Source organism: Lycium barbarum, chromosome 6 (genome assembly GCF_019175385.1).
Source record: "Lycium barbarum isolate Lr01 chromosome 6, ASM1917538v2, whole genome shotgun sequence".
In the NCBI taxonomy this organism is placed as follows: Eukaryota; Viridiplantae; Streptophyta; class Magnoliopsida; order Solanales; family Solanaceae; genus Lycium; species Lycium barbarum.
The window spans coordinates 85,467,364-85,479,071 of record NC_083342.1 but is presented as its reverse complement, the minus strand read 5'-3'; the positions used below and the strand labels follow the sequence as shown (position 1 = coordinate 85,479,071).

The 11,708-nt window shown below is 34.3% G+C and overlaps 1 long non-coding RNA gene across 2 annotated transcripts; it reads right to left on the bottom strand.

Moving 5' to 3' along the window:
• Positions 1–367: 367 nt before the first annotated feature.
• LOC132644524 (uncharacterized) lies at positions 368–7,047 on the bottom strand. 2 transcript variants are annotated; one of them, XR_009583869.1, is made up of 6 exons: positions 5,752–7,047; positions 5,569–5,672; positions 4,325–4,789; positions 3,663–3,723; positions 1,227–1,346; positions 368–1,127 (listed from the first exon to the last, which is right to left on the bottom strand). It is a non-coding gene; the product is annotated as an uncharacterized LOC132644524 (long non-coding RNA). The 2 variants fall into 2 exon arrangements; XR_009583868.1 differs by having other exon boundaries at positions 4,608–4,789.
• Between the last annotated feature and the right edge of the window lie 4,661 nt (positions 7,048–11,708).

Below are 11,708 nucleotides of genomic sequence, written 5' to 3'. Positions count from 1 at the left end.
TTTCATTTTATATATTAACGTGCATTGCATCTCCACGTTTTAGTGAGGAACCAAAAGAGAGAAAATATTACTCTAGAAGGATAAGAGTTATTTGAATTTAATATAAGAAAATGTTTTGATTTTATGATGTAAAGTTTCATGCAGAAATATATATATCAGTAAAATCTCAATAGATTAAGTAAAAAACAAAAATTATTGAACTAATCAAGAATTTTAATCAACATAGTAAAAATTGAATAATATAATTAATATCATTAGCTTATCGAAAGTATCAAGATTACATTGGATCAGTAAAAATGTTCTAAGAAGTTTAAATCAAAAAAAGATATTTACAGCGAGAAGATATTGACCGTGCATCGCGCGGATACCGATACTAGTTACAAAAGAGAAAGAAAAAAAAAACTGAATGAAAAAAGGAAACGGATACCATGCCCTACATGAAACTTTGTATTAGCTGAAATGTAAGGCATGCAAATTAGAGAAATGCTTTCAAATGATCAACAGATTAAGCGACGAATTATGAACAGATCTGATTAGTTGCAGGCTATTTCACGATAGATTAGTAATGAACTTTACAACTAATTTCTGATATTTTTTCCGTAGTGAGCACAAAATGTGACTATACTCTACTAAAACGCATGATAAATATTACTCCAATCACTCTCCCTGCCAGAAAATCAGTAACTTGGCAGAAATAACAACATTAAGAAATTATGCAACATATTTCTCGCATCAAAGTCTCCCTTGTTGCTTATACATTTTACAGTGCATTTACAGTTTTCTCTAAACCATTCACGTCCAGAAATTCAGATAACTCAATACAGAAAGTCCAATAATCATGTTATCTTTTTCTTTCCGTTGGCCAAGACGTATTTAGAGTAAAAAGGATGTCATTTTAACATCATAGGCAAATACCACGTCGATCGGCAAGTGACATATTTTAAAGTCGTGTGAGCCTAGGCACGAAGCGAACAGTACAAGCTATTAAAAGCCATAGTCCTGATGTTCAATCCAAAATAAGAATAAATACCACTTAAAGCTTCAACAGCTTTTCCTTCTCGACTTGAGCTAAAGAGACCTTCGAAAACTTTTCCCTTCCCAGGAAATCGTTGAGCTTTGTCCAAATTCTAACAACGAAAAAAACATTTTTTCCTTATAATCTAACCATAATGTACGTATAATATGCTCGTTTGAGTTAACATTAAACAACTTTTTTTCTCATGTACCTTTGGGTTTCATTGGAGCTGTATGTTCCATGCACAACGAGGCATGCTTCATCTCAAGGAAGAGAATGTAGACGGCTGTGTGACTTGAAAATTACATCCGCCTTACTCAAGATAACCAAACTGAAAATAAAAGAAAAAGAAGTGTTAGAACTCTTATCCAATCGACGTATTTTATTTGACTGCCAAGTGAAGTAGTTTGACTGTCATAGTTCATAAGCAATTTTTTATGATGACGAACCCAAATGAATAAAGTGATGTTAAGGCTGCGAATTCATCTAGCATAGTTTTAATGACATCTCTGATGCAATTCAGTGTTGATTTTTGAGTTCTATTTAGTAAAACAAAAAAGGCACAAATACAGACAGGAAAATGAATCTGGAAGATGACAATTTAAAATCCAACTAATCTAGAGATTCATTAGTATAACTTATGAAATGCAGTAAAGTTAAAAACTCAAAGATCAAAGAAAAACTCCTGCAATAATAAATGGATCAACGAACTACCATGATTCTAGACTTACAAAACCAGACAAAGAATCTGGGAATTAAAAATTTCTCTTCAGCTGTCAGATGGGGATTTACGCCCCAGAATACGGATAGTATTTCAGTATACGGCCCGTATTTCAAATCGTAATTTGGCATCTAAATCACTGTGCATTCTGGAATTCGGCTTGGGGAATTTATATTGTTAAATACGGACCGTATTTTTGAATACGACCCGTAAATTATGGTCGTATTTGAGGAGGAAAATAAAGCAGTGTTTCTGTTTTGAAATACGTTAAATTACGGTTCAGGTTTACGGACCGTAATTCAGAATACGGACTGTATTCTGGTCCGTATTTCTCAGCCCGCACCAGAAACTATAAATACCTAGTTTCAGTTCTAATTTTTATTTTTACAAGTCCCTAGACCCTATAGCGACCTGTTCCTCTCCTCCATCACCAAGAACACCAAGGTAAGTCAATTCTAACATAAGATTACGAACATAAAGCATGAATTCAATGTTCTTAACCTAGGGTTTTCAAGAAAACCCATTTAAGGGTTCAAGACTTAGGCTTTTGGGGTTCTTCTCAATTTCAGACCAGTAGTTACAAGACTTGGAGCGAATACAGGTATGTGAGGCTAACTATCTACGTTAGGGAATGTTTATGATTCTCCCTACACCTCATTCTTCATACTTGTCAGTAATTTGACTCAGAATACAGTTTAGCCCTAGTTTCATGATATGTTGTAGAACTGTTATCTTCTAGGGTTGCAGTTACAAAATTCGTTCATGGTTGTCAATTTGAATATCATGAGCTCAACACGTAATCTTTATAGACTTATGTATTGTTACCACATGAGTCTCAGTCTAGAAATTCAGTATGCTCAGTTCAGTATTGTTCATTGTTGTTATGGTCTCAGTCTTTATTAATTAACCATAATTGAACATATGTGATTTTGCCCAAGGGCACAGTCTTATGTATACGTATACTTGGCCGAGGCCATTGACTGACGCACTACTAGGCCGAGGCCATAGCGTGCATTTATTATTGGGTCGAGGCCCCACATATACAAACACAGATAAAACAGATGATTCAGATACAAAGCAGGTAGTATTCATATTCTACCTCCTTTGCTATCACAGTTTACACTTATCAGTTATTAGTTTCAGTTCCAGTACTTTATTGCTTCAGTTGTTTTACATACCAGTACAATTCAAATGTACTGATGTCCCTTTTTATTGCTTGGGGGCCTGCATCTCGCTATGCAGGCAACCATATACAGGTTGATGACTCAGCTATTTAGGAGTGCACGTATCTGCTATTGGTGAGCCCCAGATTCCTTCGGGGCGTTGTCAGCTATCCTGTTATTTCAGTTTTTAGACAGCTATATTATTCAGTATTCTTAGAGGCTTCACAGACACAGTCCAGATAGTTAGATATTTGTTATGTTAGCCTTGTTAGCAGTTATACTCAGTTGTTCAGTTTTTTTGGTTTAGCCATATTGGCTGCTTTAAGATATTTTCAGATTGTCTAAGTATTTCCGCATTATGATATTTCAGTCAGACTTCCAGTTAATTAGCATGTGTTAATTTTATTTTATAAATCAGTTATGTTTTGGTATCACATGTTGATTCAGCCAGCCAGTTGATTCGCTCGGTCACATACAGTCAGGCACCGGGTGTCGTGTTACGTCCAGGCCCAGATTTGGGGCGGGACAGAAATGTTCAAAAATAATTGGCAAGTTATTTAAAGAGTAAGTGTTGTTCCTAGTAGCATGAACTTCATTGTTAGATGAGTTCACCAGATCCTTTCAGATGGGAACTAGAAATCGTAGGCCAGTCTCACCCTTCTCGAGTGTAAACATGGTTCAAGCAACAGTTGCCATAAATACACAGTTCAGATACAGACAGAGCAATTAATGATTACATAAACATAGAGGGATGAGGGAAGACCTTTATCGACACATATTGGATACAATCATTAACCCGAAACACCTCTTCCTTGATCAACACACTGGCAAAACGGAAATAACAAGAATACATGAATTGCTATTGAGATGAAACTTCAAGCAGTACATCATGAACTAGAAATCTTCAAGTAAGATTGGTTCATGTTTGGGAATACTATGCACATCCAGCTAACATATTACCAACGTTAATGGTCAAATATTTGTAGTGCATTAGCATTACTTTATTCTATCAACTTTCTTGAGAAAATTATCACTTCCTATCTATACTAGGTCTCTTTTACAAATACCAGGGCAAGTCTAAAGATTAAAATAGTTGCAATATATCACCTTTTGGCCGTCTTAACATTAAAATCACCCGATTTGAAGATTTTTGGCTACACAGTGGAAGTAGACGCTTCATGCTGCTTAACCATATTTAAGAAAAAGAAGAATTTACAAACAAGAAATGACATATTGTAATTTGGACAACTATCAGTTCTGATAGTTAATACCACTGGATCATTTAATTGATACTAGAATGACTAGTCCTTCTAATTGGTGTTCAAACTTACAGAATTTTGCTTGATATTTGGTTCTAATTTGAATGATCAAAGAGAAGTAGTACTGTCAAATTCCACACAAAGAGAAGCACTCCTCTTCACTTACAGTTTGCTGACAGACCACATTCGAGCAGATTGTCTATTTAATGCAGAATGTTAGCACGACCTTCCTTTCGCCTACTGAGCTAAGAACATATTGTTATCAAAATCTTGATCAAGAAAAAACAAAGAAAATTTAAAACTTGGTAATAGTTGAGGCCAGGTAATTCATTGCTCTGATGCTTTTAGATGTTAAAAACAAATACAAACAGAAAAAATGAAGTAGGAATGTGGAAATTTAATATCCATACTCTAGGGATTTGGAAAACGACTACCTTCATCAGTATTACCTATCAAATTGCAGGGTGGTTAGAAACTCCAAGAACGGACAAAGCAATACACGGTGACAAAGAACTGAGTTTGGAAATCTTCATCCAAATTTTGAGATTGCATAGTTTCTGACCGTTCATGATCTTCCTTGTGATCCCATGAATCAACGGACTTTAAGAACAACGACAAGATTGAACAACTTCTACAATGACAATGCATCAACGACCAAATCAAGCTAATAGACAAGAAAAGGAGAATTCCACAAAATTAACTGGCAAGTCTGGATATTAAGCAAGACAACATTATATTTTGAACAGCTTATATGCATTAGCTGAAAATTAAAAGGAATTAATAAGAGTTAATAACTCTTTCTTGGTTATGCTGTCAATACTAACAAGTAAAATAAACTACAAATATAAGCATCTTGGTAATTGAAACATGACCAAATAGTTTTTTTTTCATATCAAACCTTGAATTCATTTTGAATAGGATAAAATTGTTTGCCTTTCCCCTAGTTCTGAGGTGCCACTTGCGATTGAGTAATGGAAAGAATTTGAAGGAAACTTCATAATCTCCAAAGTTATCAGCTTATTGTTTACATATTCAGTTCAAATCGCTGACTGTTGAAAACAGGAAACTGATGTTTTAACCACTGTGTTGAAGGTCCTAGTACTGAGAAAAGCTCAGTATTTGCTATCAAATGCAGTCGCATCAAACTTGAAATCAATGCGATATAACATGGCTTAAATAATGGAAGCAGACATTGGAAGTCTTTTCCAATTTCTTTAAATTTCAGCAGTTGTGCTAAAGATCCAGGTACTTAAAAATGACAGTATTTGCTATCAGATGCAGTTTTATGCATCAACCTAAAATAAATGCACATGTACTCAAATGTTGGAAGCAGACATTGGAACTCTTCTCCAATTTCTTTGAATTTCAAGCTTGTTGTAACTCTTTTCGGAAGGTAAGGCAGAATTATACCTAACTGAGAAAGTGCCTTTCTCTGGAGCTTTTATCTCACTGGAAGAGATGAAAAATAGGACACAAAACCAAATAGCTTTCACGATGGCGATTAATTTTCCAGTCTGCAAGATTTTAGGGAGAAAATAGGTTAATAAACAAGAAAAGAGTCTTCAAAAATAACAAGCGAAGTACAAAAATTACTTGTGTTAATCAGAGGAATGTTCATCAATACTTCAGGTGGCAACTCGAGTATAAAACAATAACGTTCATCGATCCTTCAGGTGGCAACTCGAGTATAAAACAATCACACACATTTATATAGAAGTGCTGGGGGATCTGGAACACTCAGAGAAGAAGTATTGGGGAGAAATTATTAGACAAGACATGGCGCAGTTGCAGCTTACCGAGGACATGACCTTAGATAGGAGACTTTGGAGGACACGGATTAGGGTAGACGGTTAGTAGGTAGTAAAACGATGTCACGCGGACTTCCCATACTAGTAGTAGCGTTATCCTGTAGCTTATTGCCTTTCGATTTCTTCTACTATTTGCTGTCTCTTGTATTCCAATTATCATTTTAGTTGTTGCAGTTACTGTTTCTTTTCTATATAATGATTTGTTATGTTTTCTTTTATATTTTATGATGACTTCTTTACTTCTATTGTTAATTCTAGACTGACCTTCTTTGAAATGCCTTTCTTGAGCCAAGGTTTATCAGAAACAGTCTCTCTACCTACCAAGGTAGAGGTAAGGTCTGCATATACTCTACCCTCCCCAGACCCACTTGTGGGAATATACTGGGTATGTTGTCGTTGTACACATTTATATAGATACATTTATTAGAAGTATCTCAAAATTGTACCTGTGATCCACCCCTTCTATCAGATGCTCGCACCTTTTTCATGTAACATAGGACCTAGAAGGTAAGAACCTTTTCTAGAAACTAGAAGAGAGATCTTATATTCATTTAGCTTGGCCTAAAAAAGACAGTTTTTTCCATGTACAAGTCTCAAGATAACACGTAAAATGTCCAACCAAGGCTGAAATCAAAGATGAATCATTCTTCTTAATCAAAAGAAGAAGATCGTGTTGGTCATGATCCGATTTAATTAGAGAGACTCCTAGCAAAATGGTTTTCATTCGTCAAATATTACATTTGATCTGTTAAGGTATGTTGGAAAGAAAACCTGGAAGTGGTGCAATCAAGTGATATTTGTTCTGGAGATTCTCAGATCAAGACATAAAATGGCAAAACAAAAAAAATATGAAAAGTGAAAAACATACACAACCCCAACTTGGCAGTGTTGATATGATTATGACATCAAAAATAAACATCCAGCATATAATAAAACAGAATTGCCCCGAAAAGGTACACTAAACCGTTGTTTTATCGACAACTGTTAGCGATATGCTTTTTTGCTAAAACTACAAAATATAGACTAAGAACTAGCTTTTTTTTCCCTTTTACTGAAGCAAGGACTGAAGAAGGGAGTACTAGTTGATACAATTAGCATAAGCTTAATATCGCAATAGTGCCATATTTATTGTGTGTGTGTGTTAGGTGGGGGGACCTGTCTCCACCTAATCTAATATTCGCTTCTTCTCATTTTTTGTGAATGTATTTGGCTGAATACGGAGTTCACGAAATAAATAAGCTTGTAACACATACGCTGAATAAATTCAAAGTACCAAGATTGCCCTAACTACCGATAATTAAATGAGGGGTGGTGAAGGTTTCACATATCATTTCATTTTCTATATCTTAGTGAAAAAAATTAACTTTTATATCAAGTGAGTCCAAACAAGTCATGTCATTAAAGAGGTAAAATTGAGATGTTAATTTTAAATAACAAACTTTTTGACCTTGACAAAATCACTAATTACATATACTATATAACTAAAGTAATGCAGATTCAAAATAACTTCTATGGAACTAATTAACATTGTCGATATGCTTTCATTTAACATTTTTTTGTTAACTGTTGTCCTTACTTAGTCTTTTTAAATTTTACCCATTACTTTTTTCTATTTGACTAAGTTGGATAGTTATTAGGATATTACTTACTGTTGTGTTCGACAAGTTTATTTGGAGCGATTAAAAGCACCTTCTCTATTTCAGCAAAAACTCGTAGGAATATAGGGTGATTGTTTTAGGAGAAAACTAATTTTTATTTAAGTTTTTTTGTAGCTACTACTAGAAACCCAATGTAATTCCACAAGTGGGAGCCTGGAGAGGTTGGAGTGTACGCAGACCTTACCCCTACCTTGAGAAGTTAGAGAGACTGTTTCCGGTAGGCCCTCGGCTCAAAGAACCTTTAGCTACTACCAAAAAAGAAATCAATCTAAATCTAACTTGACAACTAACTAAAAATTACCCAAGGGTGTTGCTTAGTGGTCAATGAAGTGCGTTGGGAACCATGAGGTCCCAGTTTCAAAGCTCAACAGAGGAGAAAACACGAAATTCATCAAGTACGTGCGAGCTAGTACGACCACCACGATTATGAAAAGAGAAGTAAGAACTAAAGAGCCGTTTGGACATGGTTTGAAATCATGTTTGGACATGTAATTTGGATATCTTAAGTTGTATTTTCTCTTATAGACATAAAAACCCAATAAGTTGTGAAAACTATCAAAACATTCGTGAAAACTATCAAAACATTCCCAATTCTTATACAATTTTACCAAATGAGCAAGTCATAGTTCATAACAAAATTAATACGCTACTAGAAGGCCTTTCCAACATCAATTAATCAAACTTTAGTTCAATAAAAATGAAAATTTAACATGAATAGTAATGTAACTACTCTTAAATATAATCCTCTCACATGGTAGACATAAATAAAGGTTGGTAGAAGTTAATGAGGTTAGTAAATGGTTGGTGAGAGTAATTGTTAAAAATATTTACCAACTTATGGGTCTTTTTTTTATAAAATATAAACCTATGGATCAAGTTTTATATTTAAATTTTTTGAAATCATGGTTTGAAACCATGAGATGAAATGCATGTCCAAATGCTGGTTTCATCTCATGGTTTCAAACCGCATGTCCAAACACCTACTAACTAAAAACACCTTAAAACTAAACACTAAAAATTCAAAATAATAGCACAGGAAAAACCAAAAATAATAACAAAACAATATAAGTCATGTTTCTATGATACAAAATACATTATTTTTTAACAAATAATTTTATCTCTTTCGAAGAAAAACCCCAAATTCGACAAAGCTTCCAAAACTTCAATTTCACCAAATATCAACCCAAAAACTTTGATATACAACACCCTTTTTTTTTTTTTTTTTTTTGGTTCCCCATCCGTTATCCGGTACACGCGTTGGAGCCAGACTAATCCGGATTCGAGTCACTTAAGGAACATGCTGAAGAAGCGCTCCTTAGTAAGGATTGTTTCATACCCAGAGCTCGAACCGGAGATCTCTGATTAAGGAAGAAGCATGATATGCACCTTTCAATATGGTACAAGTACTAGTTGATTTGTCTTTTTTTTTTTTTTTTTTTTTGTTGAGATATTGAAGCTTTTGGGTCTGGCAAGGTTGTGTCGCCGGTAAAAAGTACCATTTTAGGCGGGAACTCAAATGGTCACATAACAATAAGGCTTAATGCATATGTGGCCCCCTAAACTTGCCTTTTTTATTTTATTTTGGCATCTCAACTAAATGTTGTTCCTATTGAACCCCTGAACTCGTCCTCAAGTGTGTCTATCAAACACAATCCGACTTACATAGCATATATAGTGTGTCTATATAAAAAATACAGCAGCAAAATCATATGAAATTTTCAAAAATGCAGCAGCAAAATCAAACCGTCAATACCATGAAGCAACATAATAATACTAAGTGAACTATATTAGATTGCTCTAATTGAGCTCCAAACAAACTAAAGTCATCCACATTACACCACTAGTTAGTGTACTTCAAAAACACCAAAAACATATTAAAAGCAGTCAGAAGTTTTTGTTGCTGCAATTACACATCCAAAATTAACAGGCCCTAAATTAAATAAGAAGTTGGTAGCAATTTTCTTCAAAAAGATGTCTTTTGATGCACTAGATGATGCAAACTCACCATATATGCTATGTAAGTCGAATTGTGTTTGATATACACATTTGAAGACGAGTTTAAGAGTTCAATAGGAACAACACTTAGTTGAAGTGTCAAGTTTAGGGGTCTACATATGCATTAAGCCTAAGAAGAATAATAATAGATTATTTGTACTACTAAAGTTGCCCAACTTTATTTTATTGCTTAAACATTACTCTCTCTGTTTAAAAATATTTGTTTGGTTTTAATTTGACATGAAGTTTAAGAAAGTAAAGAAGGTTTTTGAATCTTATGGCTTTAAATTAAAGATGTGTATGATGTACCAAAATATCCTTTAATGTTGTAATTTTAAACATGTCATGTGGAAAGTTGAAATTAAAGAGTTGCCAAAAAAAAGATGACGTTCCTTTTTTAACCGACTAAAAAGGAAAGTAAGGTAAATACATTGAAACGGATGGAGTAATATTATTATCACTTTGGTGATCAACAGTCATAATTGTTGACACTCAATTTTGTCCCACCTTTCCTCCAAAATACCTATTTTTCACTTCTAATATTTTGGCAACTTTAAAAAATAATTATTTGCTTTTTTTTTTTTTACTATAATTAGTTTTTATTAATACCGGCATTTCATTATCCTGTCATTATCTTTTACTGCCGTCCTTACTATTATTATTATTATTTTATTACTATTTTTTATTATTACTAGTATTATCATAATTATCATTTCAGCATTTTTTTTACTGTTTTACGCACATGCATCGCATTCATCTTCGCACAATTAAATGATAGCGTTTATTTGTTTTCAAAACATTATTGCACAGCTATTACAACGTCGTATAATTTTATTACCTGAGCACTAATAATTACATATTTTATATTTTAGCACACTTAGTATATATTTAATTAAAAATGAATATTTTATTTGAAATTAGAAACCCAAATTGGTTCTTTCATCAGCCAAATTATTAGTCCAAATACGAGCCCAATTCACCCCCAATATTTTCGGATTAACCCAAAACAATTTTCATAGCCCACTACCCATTTTAATTCACCCCAGCCCACATTTAAAATTGACCCAGTCCATTAAATCATTTGACCCGACCCAATTCAATTTGAACAAAAAAGAACCACTAGGGTTCCTTTCTTTTCCTCTCAGCCGCCACCCCCATCCCTGTTCTCTCGCTTCCTCCTCCCCTTTCTCTCTCATACGCTCCTCCTTCTTCTCTCTCTACCCTCTCTCTCCCGCTCCTCCTCGCACCCACTTCACCTTGTCCCCCCACGCTCACTGCCATCCCCATTCCTTCTGTTCCCCACGCGTATCTCTTTCATTTCACCACAATACAAGCAAAACCCGAGTTAATCCCCTATAAATATTGGCTTCCTAATCTGAAAAGAGGGGCTTTTGGAATCGCGAAAAACCTCCCTGAAAAGAAGTTCCTCAGCTTTGAATACTCCTAAAAATATCAGTCCCTAATCGCACAAATTTCCCTCTTTAAATATTAGTTTTAATTTTCTAAATATCGATTCAAGCACTAAATTCTTTTCTGTTTTGCCCTTGTTATTTGTTTGAATCCGACCGCGCGCAAGTTCGGATTTCGTGGTGTTTCGAGGTAGATTGGAAACCCCGCGTCTCACTTCGCTGCACCCGAAGAAGGTAATTCTCTCATTATCTTAGCATTTCTATTTTGATTCTGCCGATTATGATTTTATATTAGCTTCGAGATTAGTTGATTTATTATCTTTTATTAGAAGTAGATTAGATTAGTAGTTTCAGTAATTTCCTTCTTTATTTTAGAATTCTTCTACTTTTAACTCTATGTGTCTGTGTCGTATAAGATTAGCTTAAGTTTGTTTTATCTAGCTAAAAAAATTAGTTTTCTTGCTACTGTATGAAAATATGAAGTTTTTACTATGTTCTCTTTGCGTTTTTCTCCCATAGTATATGGTGAAGGTCAATGTTAAGAGCAATTAGTTAAAACTCAGCAACTTGTTATCTTTAACGGAGATAGAACTAAGCATAACCAATATGTTACCTTTTCTGGCTCTGGATTTTGATTAAACATTGAGCTAATTTTGTTCATGATCCAAGAATAGTCGTAC